Source organism: Ambystoma mexicanum, chromosome 5q, assembly GCF_040938575.1.
Source record: "Ambystoma mexicanum isolate Mex_15411 chromosome 5q, UKY_AmexF1_1, whole genome shotgun sequence".
Taxonomy (NCBI): domain Eukaryota; kingdom Metazoa; phylum Chordata; class Amphibia; order Caudata; family Ambystomatidae; genus Ambystoma; species Ambystoma mexicanum.
In genome coordinates this window covers 609,996,951-610,022,689 of record NC_090933.1, presented here as the reverse complement: position 1 = coordinate 610,022,689, position 25,739 = coordinate 609,996,951, and positions in this window count along the sequence as shown.

Genomic DNA, 25,739 nt, shown 5'->3' with positions numbered 1-25,739 from the left:
ATTGGGTATTTATAATGCACCTATACAGCAAAAGGTGTTTCAAGGCACAACAAGACATAAGGTGTGTGTGTGTGTGTGTGTGTGGGGATGGGGGGAAAGGGATGAAGAAAAACAACAATGGTCCTGCTAGGCCTTGTGTCATTCGGATCGTGCAAGTGCAGTAACAAGACGTGCGGGGGAGAGGGAAGGGGTGAAGTGCTGGTCAGTGCGGAATATGCTAGTGCTAAGGAGGGAAAGCAAGTGCAGGCCGGAGTGTCAAGAGCGCAATTGCTGGCGGGGTAGGTGGAGAAATGGCCTAAGGTTTCGGCGAGTGCTAAGGGGAAGCTAGGTGGACAAGTGCTAGGGGAATGCAGAAGAGCAGGTGAAAGAAGGTCCACATGTTAAGTGCGTGGGCTGGGGCTGGATGGGCTCAGGCCCAGTCAGGCTAGTGCAGGGGAGTGATCGGGAAGGGCAACTGCAGGTTAGCGGCGGGTCAGGTGAGACAAAGTGCAGGGGTAGACTGGTCGAGGGGGCCTGGTGCCCTGTAAGAATCTGAAGGAACCAGACAATCAGTGAACATGAGGCAGAGGTGGACATCAGCAGGGGAGGGGGAAAGGGAAGAAGAACGAGAAAAGGAGGGTCTTGAATAGCTTCAGGAACTTAAGGAGATCTGGCTCAAGTCTAAGAGGGTCAGCCAGGCCATTCCAGACAGAGGCACCTGCGGAAGAGAGAGATCTACCCTCCCACTCTCTGCTTGGAAAAGCATCTGATCTGCAGAGAGTTGGAGGTAGAAGATCTCAGGGTTCTAACACAGAGGTATTTAGGGAGAGAGAGAGTTGGATGTAGCAGGGTACAGGCCCCAGAAAGCTTTGTGAATGATGCAAAGGGTCTTGAACTTGATCCTCACAGCAGCTGGGAACCAGTGGAGAGATTTGAGGGCTGGAGAGATACGGTCCCTGGGCTTGAGGCCAAGGATAAGTCTTGCAGTCCTATTCTGGATTAGGTGAAGGGGGCGAAGGTAGGATTTAGGCAGATTGGGGAAAAGGCTGTTGAAGTAGTCCAGTCTGGAGAGGCACAGAGCTCTGGAGACATTAAGTTTCTGGGGGAGCTGAGGAAAGGAAGAATGCCTCTGAGGAGGTGCAGCTGGATGTGGGCCTTCTTGGCAAGGTCTGTGATGTGTGGAGAAAAGGAGAGAGAGGAGTCAAAGATGACACCAAGGTTTTTTGCCTCAAAAGAGGGTGAGGGGAGAGGCCCATGGAGGGTGCCCAGGGAGATGGAGGGATGACAGGAGCTGGGGATCCAATGAGAAGGATCTCAATCTTACTTGTATTGAGGCAGAAATCCTTAGCAGCACACCATACCTGAATAGCAGTCAGACAGTCAGGAATGAGAGAGGAACAAGAGGAGGCACTAGAGGGAAGCTTGAAGGAGAGTTGTGTTTTGTCCGCATAACACTGAAAGTGATGAGGGAAGGCGGAGATGGGCTAGAGGGGTACGGTAGATGTTGAAGAGCCATGGCAAGAGGATAGAGCCCTGAGGGACGTTGCAGGTGGAGAGTGTGATGGAGGAGAGTTAAGGGCCCAGTTGTACCTGGGATGATCGGTCAAGAGAAAGGAGGTTAACCAGTCCAGTGCCAGGTCTGTGATGCCTAGGGTATCATGACGCAGTTTATAAGGGTGGCATGATCGACCGTATCAAAGGCAGAGGTCAAGAAGGATGAGAACTGAGGGAGAGTTGGAATCGAGATTTTAGAGCAAGTCTTCACCAGTGTTCAGGAGTGCAGTTTCCATGCCTCTGGCTGTTCGGAAGCCAGACTGGTGGTCATGGAGGCAACCAACAGATTCAGTGTGGTGGATCAGCTGGTAAATGACTAGCTTCTCCAAGAGTTTGCCCAGAAAAGGGGTAATGGAGATAGGGCGGTAGTTACCCGGCAGGAGGGGTCGGCTGAAAGTTTTGTAAGGAGAGGGGGCACAAGGGAGTCCTTGAAGAGTGGAGGGAAGGAGCCAGTGGCAAAGGAGTGTTTGCAGAAATCAGCCAAGGCTGGAACAAGGGAGGCAATGTCCTTGATAGGTCTGGAGGAGCAGGGGACCACCTGTTTGGAAGAGACTTTCACAGAGAGGACTTGTCTAGAGACCTTGTCCGGTGATATGAGCGAGAAAGAGGAGAGTAGGAGGGATGGATAGAGGGGGCCAAGAGAGGTCTGAGAGCGGGTGAGGGAGAAGGGAGGGGTGTAGAGAAGAGTGAGGACAGGATGTCCCAGCTTTTGGTTATGAAGCAGGATGCCAGTGCAGTGAAGAGGGTCAGGGATGGCAGAGGAGAAGCAGAGACTGCAGTAGGATTGGCGAGTTCCCTGCAGATTTTGAACAGTTCAGCCATGTTGTTTGGTGGCCCCAGATATGTGGGCTTGCATATAAGTCTTGAGCTTTGTTCTTCAAGCAGATGGAGAATCTGTATTGCTTTTTCAACAGGAGGCAGACCAGTTTGTCAGCTATGTGCTCGGAACATGCCACCTCCGCTCAGCAGCTCTGCACTTGCGTTTCAGAGAGGCTAGGTCAGAGTCATACCAGGTGTTACGCTTGGAGGCAAGCTTCATGCAGATCCTAATGACAGCAGCAAGGATGTCCAGAGTGTTGGAGATGGAGAGGTGAAGGTTAGCAAGGGCTGTGTCAGTGTGAGAGTCAGATGCTGGAGTGGGAGGGGGAATGAAAGTGCAGGAAAAAGCAGCAACTGACACTCGCTTCATCAGTCGAATGACAGAGAAGGAGACTTGCAGTGTGGGCAGAGGTGTAGTCGGGGACCCAAGAGATCAATTTGAGAGGACAGGAGAGCATGATCAAACCAGGAGAGAAGAGTAGTGAAGGGGTTGGAGAGGGGGATGATTGCTGAAATGAGAGCATCCAAGGGGTGTCACAGAGGCTGTGGAAGAGTCCAAAGGCTGCATCAGGGGAGTCAAGATGAACATTGAAGTCACCAAAGAAGAGAAGCTTGGAGGTGGACGCCAGGAGAGTAGAGGTGAGGTCAGATCACTCTGAGAGGAAGAGGCAGACTGGAGTAGGGGTCCTAAAAATGGTGGCAAAAGTCAGCGAGGGCATTGAAGAGACACCAAGCCTGTAGATGAGGCATTGGAAGGAAGAGTAGGACTGAGCAGGTATGATATTGGCAGTGACCAATTCAGGGAAGATCATGGACACTCCGCCCCCAGACCTATTAGGCCTGGGTTTAGAGAGGAGCTTGTCTGGGAGGAGTGTGTCAAAAGTAGTGATAGAGCTGGCCATGAACCACATCTCTGTGAGAGTGAGGATGTCAAGGTCGAAGCCTTCAAGGAGGTGGCAGATGTCAGAGGAATGTTCTTGGTATCTTACAGATAGAACTGACCTGTTCTGAGGTAGATAGAGATGCCAAGAACTTGAAACCCAAGTTCTTTACCTCAGACGCCGGTGAGGGACAGGAGCCATCTCAGAAGTCCAGAAGGCAGAATATTAGGCAGGGAAGGGAGAAGAAAGACTAAATGCAGACAGTGAGAGGGGCCAACCACAAGTACCTCCATCTTTACTTCATTTAGCTATTGCCAGTTGCTGCCCATCCAACTACCCACCGCCGCTAGGCAACCCCTAAGCTAAGACGGTGTGTCCGAATGAGCTCAGTCAGGCCAGATGACGATTTGTGTGAAATTACGTCCCTGGTGGTGCCAAATGGCTCAAATCTGCGCCCCCCTTGGATGCTATTCCCTTAGAGACCCTCAAGGAAATGTTGCCATATATTGCCTCATGGAGTACTCATGCTGTTAATTTCTCCTGCTCTTCATGTGTCATTCCAGTGGAAATGAAACAGTCTATTATCACCCCCTTCTGAAAAAGCCCTCTCTAGATCCCTCTGTGCTTGCTAATTTGTGTCCCATCTCCCGTCTCCCCTTTTTCATGAAACTGCTAGAATCGCTGATTTCTCCTTTACTTACTATTTTCCTGGAACACTCTAAATCCTTTCAGTCTGGCTTCCGCAATGTTTGAGCCACAGAGAGTTTACTTGTCTCGGTTTTTGACAATTCAACCCGATTGGCAGATTGGGAGGATTGGGGTGCTGATTCTTTTAGATCTGTCAGCAGCATTTGACACAGTGGACCATCTGGTGCTGCTCAACTTCTTTACCCTGGCTGGCTTATTGAGACAATTCGTCTCCTGGTTTGCATCCTTTTTGACTGACAGGAGCCGGGCACTAGCTCTCTCTTCTTTCTCTTCTGCCTCCACTTCTCTTTCTTGCAGGTTCCCGCAAGGATCTGACTTATCTTCCTCTTTATTTAATATCTACATTCAGCGTCTTGTTCTGCTCATGAACTCCCATGGCTTCCGGTGCTACTTGAGGTGTTCGTATAGAGGGCCATGATGGGGGACAATATGTCTGGAGGGCATTTCCATTGAACCAATTTTGACCACAGCAAGTTTCGATCTATGCTGTCAAATGCTTTTGCAAAGTCGACTAGAGCGATGCAGGTTTTCTTACTTTTGGTAAGGGCTCTTGCCTTAAGGATATTCAATAGGAATAAGTCAACCTCCTTAACAAACCCAGATTGTCTGACATCAAATTGTCCCAAGTTGGTTGCCTAGCGTTTCAATCGTGACAAGAGTAAGGTGTCATAGATCTTGCCTAAAAAGGTCAAGAAGGGCAATCGGGCAGTAGTTTTTAGGATCCGCTCGAGAGCCCTTCTTGAAAATGGGGAGCACCACCAGGGACGTAATTTCACCAAAATGCCTGGCGTAGCGGAAGTGACAGTGCATGACCCTTGACCTATGATGTAATTTCACCCTACCCTGAAGTGACATCATTGGAAGTGATGGAACGCGACCTTACACCCCTTGACAAAACTGGAATTTTTACCACATAGCATTGTTTCTAAGTACACTATGAAAAATATGGTTACGATATAACTGTAAAGTGATATAAATTTCATTCAAGAATGGATCACAATATGTATCGCCAATATCAGTGCGTATAGGCCCATATCACAAAACTACTGTGAATGCAAGCAGACGTCCAATGTCAAACGATAATGATGTTTATTATATAGCACTTACGGTTAAGCGCTTCATATAGAACAAATGTACATATAATATCACCCAACCTGTGTTGGTACCCATTTATCAACCTTAGCAGGATGAAAGGCTGAGTTGACCTTGCCGGGAGTCGAACCTGCAACCTGCAGATCACACACACATAGCAGCAGCGAGCGCTCAACCCACTGAGCTATCTTACTGGCTATAGCTATCAGAATACCAGCCATTCCAGAAACAAAGAGCCACATCTTGCTGGCCAGAGCCCAGGAGCCTCAATTAAAAACAATTATATAAAAATAGTTTTTTGAAATTTTATTTTTTTAGCGGTAGCAAGGGAGACCACAGTGGTTGCAGGTGCGACCCCTGGAGACCCCTAAATGACATCCTTGAGCACCACCGACTTTTTCCAAGTGTCAGGAATTTTCCCTAGGGCCCCAATTGTGGTGAAGAGTTTGATGCAAAATTATCCCCCGTCTTCAGGGCCCTGCTTAAGAATAAAGTTCGAGAGGCCATCGGGTCCCAGTGCTCTCGAATTGCTTGCCTTTTTGATCAGATCTATGATTTCTGCCCTTGATGTATTCAGGTCCTACGCTGATGTGATGTGAGGTAGAACATCAGATGGGACCCGGCTAGGAGTGTTCTCATAGAGGGTCCCAAAGAAGGAAATCGATGTATCTTCTGTAACCGTACTTGTACTGTGTGCTTTCTGAGGGCTACTTGTTTCATTTATTAGAGTCCATAAGCTTCGAGAGTCTTTATTCGAGAGGGTCTCCAGCATTTGTTCTGCATCGTTTTAGGCTATGATAGCCTTGTGTGATTTTATCCATTTTTTATACCTTTGCCTTTGATTTCTTATAGCTGGTTTACTTTCGAGGTTCCCTATTAGCTGTATCAGTTTGATATCCCTTCTTAGCTCATGTTTCTTCACGTGTATTTCTTTGTCAAAGATGTGTTTCGGTTTGAAATGAGATTTTACCCCCCAGCCCCTATTGTCCCAAAAGTCTCTAAAGAGGGGTAAATAGTTGCAGTTTGATGTTTGATGATGTAGTATATCGATCACATAGGAGGGACACATCTGCCCGCTTAAGGTGCAGACGATTTCTACCTGCGGTTACTTCCGTGATGAATAGCCAGTTGGCTCTTGTTTCGCTCTTTGTCAATAACAGGGACAGTTTCACTAGCTCATGATCGCTGTGCTGCATTTTGATCACCTCTAGTTTTTCAACTCAGTGGAGGGCATTCACTTTGGCGAAGAAGTAATCAAGGTTCAATCCTTGGTGACCTCTACTCCAAGTGAGGGCAGCTGGGATGTCTGAGACGATGTGACCATTTAACATGTTAAAGTTAGGTTTGGCTAATTCATTCAGCCAAACCTCTGCCCTTGATCTTCTCTCCCGCAGTTGGCCTGATTCCTTGTTTCGATTTACCCATCAGTCTTTAAACAATTCAGATTAAAGTCCCACAGATTATTATCATTGGGTCATCATGTTTTGCAAGACATTTGTCTATTTCTCTCATGACCATGGTGGTGAAACATTTTCCTTCCACATTATCGGGTTCCAGTATATGTTTACAATAATCAATCGTTTTTGGGTTGATAGCCTCCCGGATGACCTATCGAGACATGTCATTTGGATGTATGGATTTGGATTTGTTGAAGTCAAAATGTTGGCGCCCACATCTTTGTTAATAAACGTCAGGAGACCAGATGAAGGTCTTCCATTTTTTCCCTTTAGAGATGGATTCATGAGCATGTCAAAGCCCTCAGTTGTCAGGGCAGTGAGGAGCCAGATCTCTTGCAGGCAGAGGATGTCATATTTTTGAAGTTCACATCCTTTTACAATAAAAGGATGACTGAAGCCCCTTGTGTTCCCTGAGCCAAATATAAATCGATCTCTCTCGAGCGGCTCCTCTCTCTAGCGTGGTTGCTTTGCATTTAGGGATCCAGCCAACCACTCCCAATTTTCATCTGCATGAGCGGGCTCTCTCATGTTTTTTTTCGAACAATTATCATTTGTTCTGCAACTTGTTCCAAGTTAAAGGTTACTTGTATAGGGCTTTTGTCTGAACATTTAAATGAATTCCAGTTTCTGGAAAGTAAGCACGTGTGAGTCCTCGCTTCGCTTATGTTTATTTTCTCCAGACTGTTCAGCAAAACCATTCCACTGTAGGTAGATGGATGGTCATTGCTCCTGGTTTTGGGGATGGATTTGTCATGCAATGGGAGGTTATCGCTTATGTCAAAGCCTAGAGGACATAGATGTTCAGATGAATTTCGCAGTAGGTTGCAGATCGGCTTTAAATCATTCTGCAGACAAACAAAATCATATTTTAGAGGAATTGGAAACTACTGTTCTGATGTTGCTGGATTCAATTAATCTAAGCGATGGAATATGGTTCAGCAGTTTCAGAATATTAGTCCAATTCATTTTTAGATCATCACTAGCTGGCAACATTCTTTCTAGATATAATTTCTGTGACTTTTTATCATTGACTGAGAAGATTGTATTGCTATCTAGATTAGAGATCTTGATCTGGTTGTCCAACCAGTTTATAGACTGTTTGTTGGATGTGGAGAGTTCGGTCATGAATGGACGCATATGATTTTTGTTTGGGACTTTTTCAAGTAGTGAATTTCGCTTTTCTTCCTATGTTGTGAAGTATTCAGCATGCTTTATTTTTTGCGTTATTTTACTGAGGATAGATGGTAGGCATCGCTAGTTGTATTGTTTTTCTGGAATCAGATGGGCGTAGCAGAGGAGCTAGAGTTGCTTCTCCACTGGGTACGCTCATAGGTCTGGTAAGCATCAGGTCTTCTTCTTCATAGTCATATACTAATAAATCCAGTCATTTATGATCAAATACAACCTCTCTTTCAGTATGATTTGGGAAGGTATGATTTTTATTTAGAAGTTTCTCATGAGATAGAATTTGTGTTTGGAACTGTTCTTTTTAGTTATTTGATCAGCCATGTTTTTCTCTTTGGGTGTCAGTTCTCAGCGTTGGTGGTCCATCCCCTCTTCACGATTTTTTAGATTTCTGATGAATCCTCTAGAGCCATTGGATCTGATTATTTTTTTTGATGGTATATTCTTCCACTTTTTTAGCTGGAGAGCTTGAACAGAGTTAGTTTTGATCTTGGTCTGTCTTTTATTCTTTTTACTCGTGAGGAAGCTCTCATAGTTTTCCCCTTCTGCAAGGTCGTCTTCATTCGAGGTCGAATCTATCATCTCAATTTTGTCTGTGCCTACTGATTTGTTGAGGTCAACTTCTGTCACTTTTGTTGGGGCTATCACAATGGTTAACACCCCAAGTTTGTCGGAAACAGCAGAGAGAGTAAGAGGAATGTGTTCCTGTGCCTTCTCGTCAGCGTGTGATTTGTCCATTATTTCCAATTCATTTCCTCTCTGCTCCATTGAAATGTCCGGGCTAATTTCCGTAGTTCCACTGATTGGAACTGGCGTTTCTTTTGGAACTGTCTTTGTAGATTTTCTGGGGGGATATTTGCCCCACTTCAGGATCTCCCTTGCTGCTTCTAATTGTAATTTTGTTATTTGCTCCCACTTCTGCCATGTGGTCACACAGCAACTTTTGCAGAAGAGACACTGAGGTGCCTTCTCTGTCAAGGCATTTTTCAAGTGTATTGACGAAAGTGTCAATGTGGATCAACTTAGAGTGTACCATCGCCAACAGGGTGGCTTGGTCTTTATAGCTGTTTTTGATTGCATCATACAATTTCATAAATGGTGCCAGTGTCATAGTTAGTGCCGACATCAGGCTGCATTGTGTTTGAAAGGATGTCTGATCTTTGTTATTGGTGGTTCCCACTTTTCTTCTTGGCATGAGTCTATTTCCAAGTAATGTGTTGTGGGGACATTACCGGTGATAAGACTATGAAGAGGAGTCAGAGACAGACTCTTTTGGGGGGGGTGCGGGGGGTGCCTAGTTCCAACTAATGTTGCGGTCTTGTTTTTAGGTTCTGTTCTGGAGCCTTGTGAGGGCTCTTGTCTTAGAGCTGGTAGTTCAATTCTACGCCAGACATAGCTGAAGTTTTAGGTGGCTGAGTCGCAGCTATGTTTGTTAGTCTGCTCAAAGCTCAGATATCAAGCACACATCTTCTTTTTTGATCTGCATTTAGGGATAGCGCTGACATCAGAATGGTTTTATCACTTTCTTTATTCGCTCTATGTGTCCTATGGCATGCCCGGGTCTCTGACTCCACTTCGTCTTCTAGTGGAGGAGCTATGGTAGCGCCTCTTAAGTCCAGAGCTTCTAGCAGGGGTTCTTCTTCCAAGAGAATGCGGTCCGGGGGATTGTTAAAAAACAGATCCGAGGTTCTCTCAGGGTTTGGCTTTGGCAGTAATTCTATGCCTTTTGAAGATATATCTTTATTAGTAGATATCAAGTTAATTTGGATTGTATTCAGGATTTAATTAAATAAACCACACACAATTTGAAGTAATTGAGAACAACGTATAACTGATTGACGAAAACAGAGTTCTTCCTTCTCCAAATGTGAAAACAAACTCTCTTTTGTGAAAAGGTATTGTGTACTGTTTGGGATCCACTCCTGTATGCGCCTCAGGCAATCAGGTTGCTTGAAATTCAGGCTAAAGCCACTTGTAGAGCTCAGCAGCTCTCAAGGAATCCATCTGCTGGGTGCACACGATAAAAGCACACTCCAGATGCCTTTGCCCCTCTGCTCCATGTTGCTTCTATTCTGCTTCTCGACAGACTCATTTCCTGCTGCCAGGGGCCTACTCCTATGAAATGTTATGGCTGTCAATAAGTTGAGATTCTTAGTGGTGGCAAACCCTCTTTAGGACTTTCTAGAGCCAGCTTTACCTCACTGAATTAGCCTTTACTGCAGCACGTAGAATGGTCCTGGCATCAATCTGCTGTTCTCTGATGAAGAAAGAGTGCATCATGGTGAAAGCGCTCTTATTGTCTCGGCCATTCGTAGAAGATAGTAAGAGCTCCTGTTCCTGACTGCTGCTTGGTGCCTTCATTTTTTTCTCCGCTTTTCAGCAGCATTGCATTTTTAGTTTTTGTTATTATAAATGCTGCTTAGCACATTGATTGTATTCCACTTTATTGCTGCACCACATTTGCTTTCCTTTTATTTCTTGTGTTTGCCTATTTGACTGCCACTGTTAGTGTGTTAATAAAAGCAATGCTCTCAATCCATAACAATTCGTTGTTCTAGGATGCAAAGAGTTATTTTCAGTGCCCTTGCTGTTAACTTCATGGCCACCACCTTGGAATGGTAGGCCGCACAATTCAATTTGTGTCTGTGTGTATGTGTGTGAGCGCTAAAATAATGTTTCTATTCGGCCTCATTACACGGTAGGCGGTGAGCCATGGCGCTATTAGCGCCATGGCTCATGCCGGTAAAATACCGGCACCGCCTTGGCGGAAAGGGGATTTACCGCCCCATTCCAAGGTTGGAGGGGCGGTAAATCCCCTTTCCGCCATTGCCCTTCCCCATTCCCATTTCTGCCCCATAGGGCTCTATGGAAATGGGGAAGGCGCTAATTACGGCACCGCAATTTTGCAATGCCGTAATTAGCTCTGAGGTCCCTTAGCGGGTTGGATTTTAACGCCTGCAAGAAGCATGGTGATGGTATATATCAGTGGTTCAGACGTTCATCTTGGTATGTGGATTTCTTTGTAATGTGTGGTGGATGTGAGCCGGCATCAATATTTTTAGAAAAAATGAAAATGAAGCAGTTGAACATGTCACCCAGTGCAATTCATCCCCATCATCCACAATATCACCTTGTGCATAGTGCAGTTTAGCACCAGTGGAGCAGAATAGCCAAAAAATGCAATGCAGCACTGCATTCTTCATTTGTGAGTTTGTGACACTGGTGCAGTTGCCCTAATTTAGCCTCCTGCCGGTAATGATCAGAAAGGCCAGAAGGGGGGACTCAAATAGGCACCGGGACTTAAAATGCCTTTTCAAACACAATGAACGATTTATCGATAGTAACATTTACTTCATGGAACACCGAATAATGTTCAGTTTTTGCACTTTGGATGCCAGTGGCGCATTTGAATAGTAAAACTGTATAATTCACCAATACATATAATAATGTATACCTTAATTCATAGCAACTAAGATTTTAGTTTGGGGAAAGTGTGTGTTTAATGTTGCTTTTTCATGCACACTGTGCAAGTGAAATTTGTCAATACTGCCGACAGCACGTTGCACTAACACTAAGTGATGAAACATGCTATGCCCACGGTAGCATACAAAAGAGACCCCCGTTTCCCTGTTGGACCAGGCCTTTGGGCATTACCTTATTGACATTTGGGACAGTTGAGTCTGTGGGCGGGGGTGAGGAGGAGCAGGCGTTGCTAAAGGGGGGATTGATTGAGGGGGCTATAACCCCACTCTTTTGCCTCTGGCATTTTTTGGCACTCTTTTGCTTCTGGGGTTGCCGGAATGCTGGAACCACTACACCTACCATAACAAGTGTTTTCCAACTTTAAAGCATTATACTTTCTCAACCCATGTGTGCCCTTCCCCTTCCATCCCACTACTAGCCTGTGCCAGCAGTTGCTCATGCAGCGTCAAACATGTGACATGAAGCAGCAGCAGTGTGATGGGCTGGTGCTGGGCCGATCTAGGTCTAGCACTGAACTGGTGCGGGCGGCGCCGCGCCCAGTATTATGGGGCCAATATTTTTTGGGGACTGGCACTTATTTTTTTACAAATTAAGCACTGTTGGTCTGCCTCTTTAGCCTGTGGGGGCTAGTCGCACTGATAGATGCCCGGGGAAGGAGAGTCATTAAGGTGGCTAAAAAAGAGGCTCTAAAAGGTGACTGACAAAAGGAGGCTTTGCAGTTGCCACAGAGGGAGGAGAAGGAAAAGGAGGTAGAAGTAGCAGGGACGTCAGAGAGGACCATGCTGGTGCACAGTGTCCTTCTTCCAGACGTGGTGTAAGAGCTAGAGAGGAGTGTGGGGACTGAGAGGATACTGATAATATCAGAAGGTCACTGTAGCTGCGGGTTAGACACAGGAATTGAAGGACTATGTTGCTGTCAATTCGTGTACAATCATCAGGAAGAGGAGTAGGACAATCCCAGAGATGGACTAGAAGGTAGCACATGAGCACTGAAAGAGACCAAAAAGCAACAGTTGAAGAAGTCGCAGTTGGGCTCCCAGCAGATGGCTGCAGAGACGAAAGAGACCAACCCTCTGCTCCTGTTCCTGCCCTTGAAGAGGGAGCGAGGTATGAAAGGGCATCCTTTGTCAAGTTTAAGGATAGATACGGGACATTTCTACCCACAGCAATGCCCAACTATCCATGTGTCTGGGTGTACTTTATCTTTCCAGAAGGGAAGACTATAAAAACGGTGCAGGGGGTGCATTGTGAAATGGAACTTAAACAAGAGGCTAGTCAAGCAGGTATACAAAGGAAGAATTATGCATTAGGAACCATGAATATTCATTGGTGGCATCACCTGACTCATGCTAGAGCATACATGTCAAATTCCACTGAACACTTTCCCACAGCACCCTCCATTGGTGGTGAAGGCAATGAGTAAATGGCTGCATGTTGGTCACGTGAGTACAAACCTGCTCGTCACCAGACACAATGGAACAGGGAGCCTTCAGTCCTTCACCACCTGAGCCAGCCCAAGCACCTCTGCCCTTTGTGTATAGTGCAGATTATTTTGACGCCTTGCCACAATTTAACATAAGTGCTGCATTGCCCCATGGACTCGGGAGGATAGCTCAGCGGCAACCTGCTCGCCTTGCAAACAAGACGACACGGAGCCACACAGGTTCGGTCCACGCTTAGAAACCACTGGGTATTAAGTGTGTTATAAATAACATATCATATTATATCACCACATCTACCCTGCAACTTGATGATGCTGGTGATGGTAGCGTTGTGGGTGTGGAGCTGTTTTGGCAGTGAAGAAGGGACCAACATATGTGGCATGCAAGCATGTATTACCTGTATTGTCAGATCACCACCACTCAGGGAGAAGAATCTGACAGTAATGGAAGATTCAATGGAGAGGTACAAGTTCCAGCACCATATTACTCTCTTAAAGATGACTGGGCATGTTTTTCATGTAAGAAGCGGCTGCAGGCTCTCACTCCTCTTCTGTTCGTAGTACGAATAGTACGTGCAGTGAAGCAAAATCTGAGCTGTAGCCCAGAGGAGAGCTTGTGAGTTACATTCTAAAGTACGTCGAGGCTCCTCTGAGATTGCCCACCTGCACTGGAAGTGCTAACATAGTGCTAATTAAGTATTGTATTGTATTGTATTGTATTGTATTCATTATTTACATAGCATCCTTTCCCCATTTGAATTGCCTCAATGCGATCAGTGGTTGGAACACCCTTGGTGACCGCAGTCTATTTGTGGGAGATTCTAAGGGTTAATTTAAAGATACGTGTGTGCAGTTTGCCAGGTTAGGATTCAGGTGGGCTAGCTAGGCTCCAGTAAGCAGCCTGGAGGTCAGGCACATGGACAGGTGCTGTTGGTGGTTTAGGAGAGAGTGGTAGTGCTGAAGATTTGCGGGGTAATTCATAGAAATTCACGCACAAGTGGCGCACGCGACTTGTGCACAGTGTGCGCATGTGAATCTCTGCGCCAGCCGCGTGCGCTAAAATCCATTTCCGCGCCACAGCATATTAATGGATTTTAGCTACCAAAACCAGCCGCGGCGCACAGTCGCGCAGCGACCATGCAGCAGCACCAGTTACGCCCCCAAGAACGCCCCTTGCGCAGGGAAAAGCCATCAAAATCCCCAATCCAGCACAAAGGGCTGCGCTAACCCTGTACCAGCACGGCAATCGGGGAACGTGTATTACTGGGGTTTGCGGGAAGTTTCACACGCGATAGGCCCTGTGTGAGTGGTGTACATGTATTACTGGGGTTCGCTGGAAGTTTCACACGCGATTGGAGCAGGGTATGTGTATTTTGGGTGTGCGCGGGAAGTTTCACACGTGATTGGCCCTGTGCGAGTGGGGTTCGTGTATTACTGGGGTTCGCAGGAAGTTTCACACGTGATTGGAGCAGGGTACGTGTATTTCGGGGGTGCGCAGGAAGTTTCACATGCGATTGGAGCAGGGTACGTGTATTTTGGGGATGCGCAGGAAGTTTCACACGTGATTGGCCCTGTGCGAGTGGGGTTCGTGTATTACTGGGGTTCGCGGGAAGTTTCACACGCGATTGGAGCAGGGTACGTGTATTTCGGGGGTGGGCGGGAAGTTTCACACACGATTGGCCCTGTGCGAGTGGGGTACGTGTATTACTGGGGTTCGCGGGAAGTTTCACGCGCGATTGGAGCAGGGTATGTGTATTTCGGGGGTGGGCGGGAAGTTTCACACACGATTGGCCCTGTGCGAGTGGGGTACGTGTATTACTGGGGTTCGCGGGAAGTTTCACGCGCGATTGGAGCAGGGTACGTGTATTTCGGGGGTGGGCGGGAAGTTTCACACGCGATTGGCCCTGTGCGAGTGGGGTACGTGTATTACTGGGGTTCGCGGGGAGTTTCACATGCGATTGGAGCAGGGTACATGTATTTTGGGGGTGCGCGGGACGTTTCACACGCGATTGGCCCTGTGCGAGTGGGGTACGTGTATTACTGGGGTTCGTGGGAAGTTTCACATGCGATTGGAGCAGGGTACATGTATTTCGGGGGTGCGCGGGATGTTTCACACGCGATTGGCCCTGTGTGAGTGGGGTACGTGTATTACTGGGGTTCGCGGGAAGTTTCACACGTGATTGGAGCAGGGTACGTGTATTTCGGGGGTGCGCGGGAAATTTCACACGCGATTGGCCCTGTGCGAGTGGGGTACGTGTATAACTGGGGTTTGCGGGAAGTCTCACACGCGATTGGAGCCAGGTAAGTGTATTCCTGGGGTGTGCGTGAAGTTTCACGCGCGATTTTGCTGTCAGACCAGGGTATGTGAATTTTGGGGGTGCACGGGGAGTCCTACACGTGAATTGGCAGTCTGGGTCCTCCCAGGTGTTCCCTCTACACCCTCCACGGCCCCTGCAGGCAGCCCACACCACAGGGGACTACCCTGCACCCCTGATCATGTCCCACAGGCAGCCCATCCACCATGGGCATGCCCCCCAGCCAAGCCATATGTCACCTTGCACTACTGATCACCAACTCATGTCCCCTTTCACCCCCAACCGCCAGCACTGAGGGGCACCTGCCAACATTCCCCCACTCATATCCCCCTGTGCCCCCACCCCCAGCACTGTGGGGCACCTGCCAGCAGGCCCCCACTCATGTCCCACTCATGTCCCCCTGCACCCCCACCCCCAGCACTGAGGGGCACCTGCCAGCAGGCCCCCACTCATGTTCCACTTATGTCCCCCTGCACCCCCACCCCCCAGCACTGTGGGGCACCTGCCAGCAGGCCCCCACTCATGTCCCCCTGCACCCCTACCCCCCAGCACTATGGGGCACCTGCCAGCAGGCCCCCACTCATGTCCCCTTGCACCCCTACCCCCAGCACTGAGGGGCACCTGCCAGCAGGCCCCCACTCATGTCCCACTCATGTCCCCCTTCACCCCCACCCCCCAGCACTGAGGGGCACCTGCCAGCAGGCCCCCACTCATGTCCCCTTGCACCCCCACCCCCCAGCACTGAGGGGTACCTGTCAGCAGGCCCCCACTCATGTCCCCCTGCACCCCCACCCCCCAGCACTGAGGGGCACTTGCCAGCATGCCCCCACTCATGTCCTGCTGCACCCCCACCCCCCAGCACTGAGGGCACCTGCCAGCAGGCCCCCCCTCATGTCCCCCTGCACCCCGACCCCCCAGCACTGAGGGGCACCTTCCAGCAGGCCCCACTCATGTCCCCCTGCACCCCCACCCCCAGCACTGAGGGGCACCTGCCAACAGGCCACCACTCATGTCCCCCTGCGCCCCAACCCCCCAGCACTGAGGGGCACCTGTCAGCAGGCCCCCACTCATGTCCCCCTGCACCCCCACCCCCCAGCAGTGAAATGCCGATCTCATGATACAAACCAAAAGTCAACTATGTACGTCAACACATGTCCGTCACACACATACACTGGTTGGCATTGCTTGTGTAAACCCACATTTTCACATGCATCAACCCAATGAGCGAATCCCACACATGGAACTAAAAAATGAAAATGTATTATGTACATAAAATCAAAAATGAAATGAAAGCATACCAAAATATGAAACATGAAAAGAAAAGCATGTGAAAAAGATGATTGAATGAAAATGATAACCAATTCAAAAAATTAGAAAGAAAAACAGTCAAAAGTCACCCTCCAACAACGCAAATCCAAAGGAAATGTAAAAAAAAAATCTCCATTGCTTCATGTTCAAAATAAAAAAAAAAAGAGAAATCAATCCATAGTCCACCTATTTACAATCCATTGTCCGGAAAAAATAAATCCATTGCTCCATGTCCAGAATGCAAAAAAAAAAAAAAAAAATACATGAAACTATATACAATCCATTGTCCAAAGATGTAAAGGGTCCATGATCCCAACCAAACAAATTAAACCTACCTAACAAACTACCTAAAAATATAACTATATACAAATTTGTGTGGCATTGTCCATTGACCACAAATAAAAGGAAAACGAAAAGGAAACCTAACTCTAAAACCTATTTACAAGGGTAGCAGGCTAGTCCGACGGCTCACTTTTGGATGTACCGGGCCAGGGCATCATCCAACTCCTGCTCAATGTCCTGGAGGCGGTCCTCTTCCATGGCCCCGAGGGTTCGCAGGGACGACGACATGTTCTCCTCCAACTCCCTGCGAATTGCCTCGAGGCACTCGGCCCGCCTCAGGGCCCTCCGCATGGAGTTCTCCGCCCTGACCATCGTGAGCCGTGCCTCTTCTGCCCGCTGCCGCTCCGCATCTATAGCATGGCCTAACCGCTGCCACACGGAAGACACTTCCAGTCCTGTGTCCTCCTGCCCTCTGGCCGATGCCTGCCCCTCCGATGTCGAAGGCCCCGAGCCATGATGGCTCCCACTTTGTTGCTGCTGCTGCTTTGCCTCTGCCTGTGCCCTGGCTCTTGCTGCCTGCACATCCTCCTCCGGCTGGGGTGCAGTTGTTGAGGTGGCCACCCCTGCTGAACGTCCGACTCCCGACTGTGGCAGGGATGTGTCCTCCACCAGCCTGGCCGCAGGGTCAGAGGCAGCTCCACAGGGTACCCAGGTGATACATGGGTGGGAAGATGGCATGGAGGACGACTGGTGCCTAGGGGTTTCAGGTGAGGAGGGGGTCGCAAGGAGGTCCAGCACACAGAGGAATCCAGCACTGGTGACCCATCCCAGCAGGTCAACGCGGTCAAAGAGGCACCCGAGATGACATGCAGTCTCTTCACGAAAAAACTGCACGTCACCTCGCATGCCCCGTTGATGCAAGGCTATCCCGGCCAGGACAGGCTCAACACGGTCCCGGATAGCCATGTCTGCAGGGAGAGGAAGGCCAGTTGTTGTGCGCGCATCCCCTCCCTGAAAACGGGTCTGGACGTAGGCATCCCTGCTGGTGCCAGATGATGCAGTGACAGGATCCGGGACATGATTGCACACATGCACCTCTGCGGCGGCCTGTGCTGCCTCCTGTCCCTGGTCCTGCACTGCACCACTAGCACCAGTGGAATCCCCACCTCCAGACCCCGTGTGTGTCCCTTCCACGGCCTCCTCCTCCACCAAACCCCCCACCAACCTAGATGACTCCATGCCATCTTCCTCCGTCGGATCCTGTGGGATCTCAGCTGCCCCTTCTGCTGCCGAGGAGTCCACCTCCAACCTCCGCCTCTTGGACCTACCCTCAGCAGCTGCGGCCTGGGATGCGGCACCAGACTCCTCACTCCCCGACGAGATGACAATCTGGGAGGGGAGCCGGGCCTTGCGTCTCCGGCTGGTGGGACGATCCCTGCCACTGTGCTCCACAGCACCCTCTCCGCCCTCTCCTTCAGTTGACACTGCAGACAGGGAGAGATAAACCACAGGCATCAGGGCACTGTACAATGGACTGATACACACATGACAGTTGCACATGAGTGGTAATGTTTAACTTCAGACACGGCATCACACTCCATGAGACACATGTCATTTTAACTCACACACATGAACATTTCAACAGCAATATTGCACCAGACAGCACCATCCATACACATACAACAGCATGAACAGCCAAAGGTGAGCCTGAAATCACATGAAACACAAGGAGTGCACTAGACATGCACACACACCACCACACTTACATGCATGTCTACATCTCCTCCAACTGTTGCAGTGATGATATCACCATACATGTCACATCTGCCATTCATCCTTCTACATATCAGTGCCACGTGCATCCATGTTGCATCACAGTTGCACACTTGTCAGATACACATACATGCACATGTACACAGTGCAGATACATGCATTATGAACCACCATCCATGCCACAACCATGCCAATGTACATACACAGAAATTCAAACATGTGTGTTCCTACACCTGCATTTGCCCAGCATGCTTACCAACACATACACCATCAATCTGTCTCACAACTGAGAGGACTCACATGTGGCAGCCTCACGCCCATGTTCATGCACATCCCTACATGGCCCTACATAAACACATGTGCAACCTGCACACTACTGGCACACCACGACACGCACAGTGTAATATCAACATGCATGTACACTTACCGCTCGACTCCAGACTGGTCTGCCTCTCAAGGATCTGGACGTAGAGCACTGGGCATATGCGTTCCAGGACTCTCATTTGATGGTTAGACAGCTGGCCCCGGCGCCCCTTGGCATCCGCTGCCTTAGCGAGGCGCCGGGCCTTGTTGAGGGTCCTGGACCTGAAGTCCTCCCAGCGCTTCTTGACATTATGTAAGTCATGGACTGCCACCACCTCTGCGTTGATGGCGCCACCACCTCTGCGTTGATGGCAGTCACGATGTCCATCCAGATCCTGGTCCGTCCTTCATTGTCAGCAAGCAAACTTCCAAAGGGGACATCATACTGCCCCAGGACCTGCTCCACCAGGACACCAACTTCGGTGGCAGTGAAGCCAGATGGTGTTGTGCTGGACATGGCAACCCCAGAGGCAGAAGTGGGTGGGCAACTGGGTCCTGGGGCTGGGCTGTGGAGCGATGGAATCCCAGTCGGGAGTCTTCGGTTCCAGCAGGGGTGGTCACAGCAACTACACCCCTGGCTGACGTGCAGGCAGCAAATGGCAGGGCATGTGGGCAGCAGGCAGTCAGGCAGCAGCAGATGGCAGGTGGGGCGTGCTCAGGGCTCTGGGGGGCAGTAATTCAGCCTTCTGGGCAGGACCGTGATCTTCCGTGTGTTTTCGCATGGCCAGCTTGATACGGAGTGATTACTTCACAGCGTTTCTAGTTCGTACTCCCTGTTACCTCTGACAGTTCTTTTCTGAATTTTTGTTGGGCCTGTTTCCTCAAACAGAGTTCACTTCTCCTTTTGTCCTGTCTCCTCAGACAGCGCACAATTCTTCTTTTGGCGGGGGTGCTGCCAACACGCACACGCGCGTATTTTTCACGTTCTTTTTCCAGGCAGACGGTGAGTTCCGCACGTACTTAGCAACTGTGCTTGCCCCGTGTGTCACGTTCCCCTTCAGAGGTCATTATAGGCTGCGTGTATTACGTGTTCGCTTAGTTTTGTGTTTCTGGGTGCCACAGCGTAGTGCGGGTTCATCTTTTCATGCACGTGGTCTATGAGGGGTTGCATGCACGTTAATTTTTGATTTTGGGCTGCCTGTGCGTTGTGTGACCCGTCATCTTCCCCCAGGGGTCACAGACAGCCTTGTTAGAGCACTAGGGTACGAATTCCATCTGGTATCCTACCCCTTTAACTCCCAATTACCCAGGACACTAGTACACTGCAACTCCCATACGCACAACAACATCAGTGCCATGGTTGGGAGGTGACCAAGCGGTAAGGGAGGCAAAGGTGGCTGACCTTCAAAAGGTGGGCGTGGTGGGCGCGGTAGGGGACGTGGCCGGGATTTGCAGGGTGCCCCTATACCCCCATGTGTGGAGGAACAATCAGGGACACCCATGCCCCCCCATGGTTGAGGGAAACGTGGCTGACACCATCCCAGCTCAGCCCCTGTTGGACCAGCCCATTGTGGCACCTGACCTGGCACAGGATGACTCCCTGGCTGACTTCCAGGTCAGCAAATCTAGGCCCCGTGTGGCGGTGCAAGTTGTTGTCACCAAGCCACGTGGATCTGGGGCAGCTATGTCATCTGCTGCCCCAAGTATGGAGGGTAGGGAGGCTGCAGGGGCAGCTGCAGCTCCATCCGCCCCAGCTCTGACTCTCCCAGCCAGGACGGTGTCAGTCCAGGTCCATCAAACTGACGTTCACCCTGCCAACATTACCCTGCAACCAATGCCTGCATCAAGACCTATGGTCATTGTGCATTCCCACACTCCTACTACCCAGTCCACCGGTGATTCTGCCCCTACTGACCAGAGCGGCGTAAGCCACTCTGGCTCTGCTCCACCTTTAAAGAAGAGGAAGAAGGGTGCTCTGGCACGACAGGCTGAGACCCCAGACACGGCTACACACTCCGGTACCTCAAGGAGGCCTTGCTTTAATGATCCGGAACTTGATGCACTTGTGGCCTATGTGTCAGCACATAGCCACGAAATGGTGGTGACTGCAGGGTGCAAGACCACACCTGGTCAACGTAGGGCACATTGGCAGACCATCGCGGACCGCATAAGTGCCCTTGGATTTGTGAGGCGCACAGCTGATGATTGCTACAAGTGGTGGAATGACCTGAAATGCAGAGCAAAGAACAAGCTGGCCTCAAATCATGCCGCTTCTCTGGTGACTGGCGGTGGGTCTCCACAAGAGGACAACAAACTCACTGAACATGAGTCTGTTGCTGGGGCCTTCGTCACAGAGAAACAGATCCAAGGTGTGGGAGAACTACCTGATTATGATGCATTGTCCGGTGAGTGCCCATTCATGTGTGTGTAATGCATGTGTATGTTGTTTGGGTGACGGGTTCTGATTGAGTGCCAGGTGAGGGTGTGTGTGTCTGAGTGGTATGGGTCACCCACGTGCTAATTCAGCGGCCTTGGATTTGGGTGTGACAGTGGGACTCATTACGACCCAGGCGGTAAGGGGTTTACGGCAGCGTAAACAGCGCCGACCCTTACCGCCTGATTACGAGGTCCCTTAGCGCCATGGAGGTTTTAACACCTGCTTTTAGCAGGTGTTAAAATCCATGGCGCTAAGGTACCATGGAGTTAATTACGCCACCGTAATTTACGGTGGCGTAATTAACGCCTTCCCCACTCCCATTATGCCCTATGGGGCAAAATGGGAATGGGGAAGGGTAAATGGGTAAATGGGGACTTACCGCCCCGCCAAGGTCGGAATGGGGCGGTAAGTCCGCCAACCACCATGGCGTAAACATAGTTTACGCCATGGTGGTAAAGTCACGGCCCAGGCGGTAACTTACCGCCTGGGTCGTAATGAGGCCCAGTATCCTTTCTGCCCACAGTAGTAATTTAGCGCAACATTACGGCAGTTGCCCTTGAAGTGGCATCTTGCAACAACATTGTTTGTATTTTTCAGTGTTCGTTCAGGCTGATTGTTTCAATTCTCCCACTTTTGCTACGCATTCCTCAGCCCTATTGTCACATTTGTGACATGCTTCTGTCATTGATGAACCCCACATTGGCCCACATGTGTTACCTTGTTAGGTGAATGATTTGACCATTCAGGCTGATTGAATATTGGCCTGATCACATACATTTTTGGGGCCTGTTTGAATGTGGAACATGATAGTTGTTTCCTGTCATGTTGAAGTGCACAACCATTGATGTGCACATCGGCCTGCAATCACTGTATTTTTGTACACTGGATGTGTTGCAGTGTGTGGCACATGCCTATTTTGCCACACCATGTAGCATTTTTCATCTCATCATGTCCATCTCACATGGATGGCTGACAGTATTCATTCACTGACATATGGATGTACTTGTAGAATGTACCATGGTTATGGTACATGCCATCTGTGTGATGGCATGTGTGATGTATGTGTATTGGACATGCCACTCACAGGCCAATGTGTGATGGCAGTGCTACCCAGCATGCAGCAAATGTGTTGCTCTTCCATCTTGGTGTCATCAGTGTCTGCCTTTTGCCTCCCCTTCCAACTCAGTGACAGTGCATGCATGGGAGGGTTATAGTCATGTGGGACATGTGTACATCATGTACTGTTTCTGTAGCTTGTCAGGCCTATTTGTGTGCTATGGTGCTAATGCCTGTTTCCATTTTTTGTCTTTCATGTTTTTGCAGGGGGTGACGCACTTGATGCTGTTGAGGTTGAGGAGATGGTGCAGACCCAGGAGGGATCTCGGGCATGACCGGGCACCAGTGGGGGACGTGGTGTGGTGGTGGGTGAGAACCCAATCTTGTTGCAGACCATTCTGTCCAGGGGTGTCTCTGGGTGCACCTCCCCAGACTTCTATTCAGGTGCTGATTCGGATGATGAGACCTATGTGGCATCGCAGGTAAGTGTTTCTGGCAGGGATTCTGTTCTGTCCAACCCACCTGCACCAGGGGTAGAACCCTCTATGGGGATGCCAGTGTTGGTAAGTCCGCCTTTGGCGGGTACGGAGGCAGGGTCACACTCCACAGCATCTGATCCTGTTCCTGGGCCAGCAGATCAGAGGGGGAATGCAGTCCTGCAGCCTCAGGCAGTGCCGGTACAGCAAGGCGCAGATCGCCTTGCCCCAAACAGGTGTGGTGCCCGCCGACGCGGTGGCCGTACGCCACCAGGCAATACCGCATGGGAACAATCCATGTACGGTATGGCAACCCAACAGGCAGCATCAGTTGAGATGATGGCTCAAGCAATGGAGAGGGTGGACACTTCCATTGTCCCCCCTGAAAGGCAGATGGAGCAACTACAGCAGGCAACAGACTCCATTTGCCAATCACACAGGGAGGACATGTTGGCATCCAACAGGGACAGACGGGCGGCACTGGAGACTCTACGCCAATCGATATCAATAGAGTCCCAGGGCCACGGGGAAGCCCTGAAGGTAGAACTCCATCACCTCAGGGAGACTCTTGTTGACCTTGAGGCTTCCACTAACTTCAGGACAGAACAGCAGCTGGAGCGGCTCACACGTTCGCTCTCAGCTGAGATGCAGGCAACTCAGGAGGAGATCCGGGCATCACGTCAGGTGATGCATGGGGATCTCCGCACTATAATCCTCCAGAACGAGACCTTCCACACCCGCATGCTTGCTGCCATGGAGGACCATACCAGGGCTTTGCGTGGGCTGCCTCCCATGGCACCCCCACCTCCTGTGGCAGCAGCAGAGGGTGATGAGAGGGACAGCAGCAGTTCTCCCACATTGGCATAGCCGTGCAGGCCATGAGCCCATGGAGGTATTTTGTTTCCCCAACATCCACACAGGTGGATGTTGGTATGCACCCTGTCCTCGGACCTCCTGGGTGGACTCCCCCCCCTGCCCCCCACATGGCCATTTTTGATATTTGATTTTTGATTTTTTTTTACAGTGTGTTGCCTTGTGTGGCTCCCATGGGCATCCACTGTATTGCGGCTGGGCACATGCAGGCTTGTCCTGAGTTTGGGTTAGATGCTTGGGTTCGTGAGACACACACCCCTCCTGCTTCTCATTTCCATGGCTTGCAAAGGGTTTGCCCAAGTGACAGTGACTTACACAGTGACGTTGGACTCCCATGAGCTGTGTGGGCAGTCTGTAGTCAATACTGTGTATACATTCCTAGTGGATATTGTTGTTGTATTGTACACTGCATGGTGTATTGATATGTGCTTGTGCATCCATGTCTTCCTCCTAATTTGCAGGTTCATTCCTCATGTCTTCACAAGGCCGTCTACTTTGGAGATGCAGTTCATGTTGTAAGCAGTGCACTAACACATTTGCGTGGCAGCAGCACTGTACAGTTGGAAGTGGTCGATGTGCTGGCATAATCAGGTTGTAAGACTACCACTACTTTAACTTAGTACTGTCATGTTTATGCTATGTTTGAGGTTGGGTAGCTGCATTGTATTGTTGGTAAGTATTTGGTCATGTGTGTTGTTAGTTCTACATTACTGGGAGCATATTGTGTGTGGCCAGTTTCCATTAAGGACACTGTACTTTGTGACACTTGTGTCATGTTTTGGGGATTGCTTTGTTTGCTCTAACATAGCATGACATGCAATGGTGTGTTGGGTGGCGGTGCTGGGGAGGGGTTGGGTGACATGGCACTGTTGTCATGTTGTATTTTGCAAGGGGGTAATGAATTTAGCAGCATAGAAGTGTGTCTTTTGATGACACAGCATTGGTGGTGTTTGTGTACGTAGGGATGCACACAATGTAACACTTCCAGGTGACCAATCTCAGGCTGGTATGGTTGTGACAGTTGACTGTCCCTTATGTCATCATCATTGATTGTCAGATGGTATGTGCCAGGGCTGTGTGCACTCCACATGGGTGTGATTTGAGGTGAAGTAATTAGCCACCAGCTGCGTACGGGCTGCCTCACCCCGTGCCCTTTCCCCTCCCATGCGCAGCGGCCGTGCATGTGGTTGGGGATGTGGGGGCACCACCATGTCCACGGGCAGGCCCCGGCATGTTGCAACGTTGTGCAGGACACATGCTGCCACTTTGATCCTGCACACTACTGGGGGAGCGTATAACAGCTGTCCGCCAGAACGGTCAAAGGAGCGAAAGCGTGACTTGAGCACTCCGAATGTGCGCTCCACTATGCCCCGGGTTGCAATGTGGGCTGTGTTGTATCTTACCTCAGGTGGCGTGGTGGGGTTCCGAATTGGCGTCATCATGTGGGTGCTCAGAGGGTAGGCACTGTCCCCTGGGGAGGTGGTGATGGGTATCATTAGTGGGGTTGTGACATTACTCAGTATCTGACATGCATGCATGTGCTGTGGGATTTATACTCACCGAGCAGCCATGTATCGCCATGCCGCCCAGCTTCTAGGTCCCGGTTTAGGGTTGACATTCTGTAAATAAAACTGTTGTGGGTGGACCCTGGATAGTTGGCATATACTGAGGTGATGATTCCCTTGGCATCACATACTACCTGGACATTGATGGAATGCCAGTGCTTGCGGTTTCTATAGATGTGCTCTAATGCCCTTGGGGGACGTAGAGCCAAATGGGTGCAATCAATGGCACCTAGGACTTTGGGGAATTGTGCCACCCCGTAGAAATCCTGGATGGCAGCCTGCCTTTCTGCAGGTGTTCTGGGCAGGTATTTGTGCCTGCGGACTGATGGGCGTGCAGTCATGATGGCCAAGAACTGGTGTAGGCAGCGTGACTGCGTGGCCTGTGACACCCCCCCCCCACTATAGCACTTGTCCGCTGAAATGATCCAGTGGCCAAGAAGTGCAGTACATTGAGGACCTTCTCCAGGGGGCTGAGTGCTTGGGAGCACAGGGTGGGTGATGTGAGGTCATCCTCCCACTCACCCACCAGGTCGAGTATTATGTGAGGTGGAAACCTGTACCTCCCATACACCTGGTCATCAGGCATCCCAAAAAGGCTGGTTCTGGGTGTGAAAATTCTGGGCCTGACTATCCTCCTCCTCCTGCGGTATCCCACGACCACTGCTGCTAGGAACGGTATATTCATCCTGGCGTCGGAGCTTGTTTGTTGTTTGCACGCACTTTTAAGATGCACGGGTCCACGTACGCCTGCT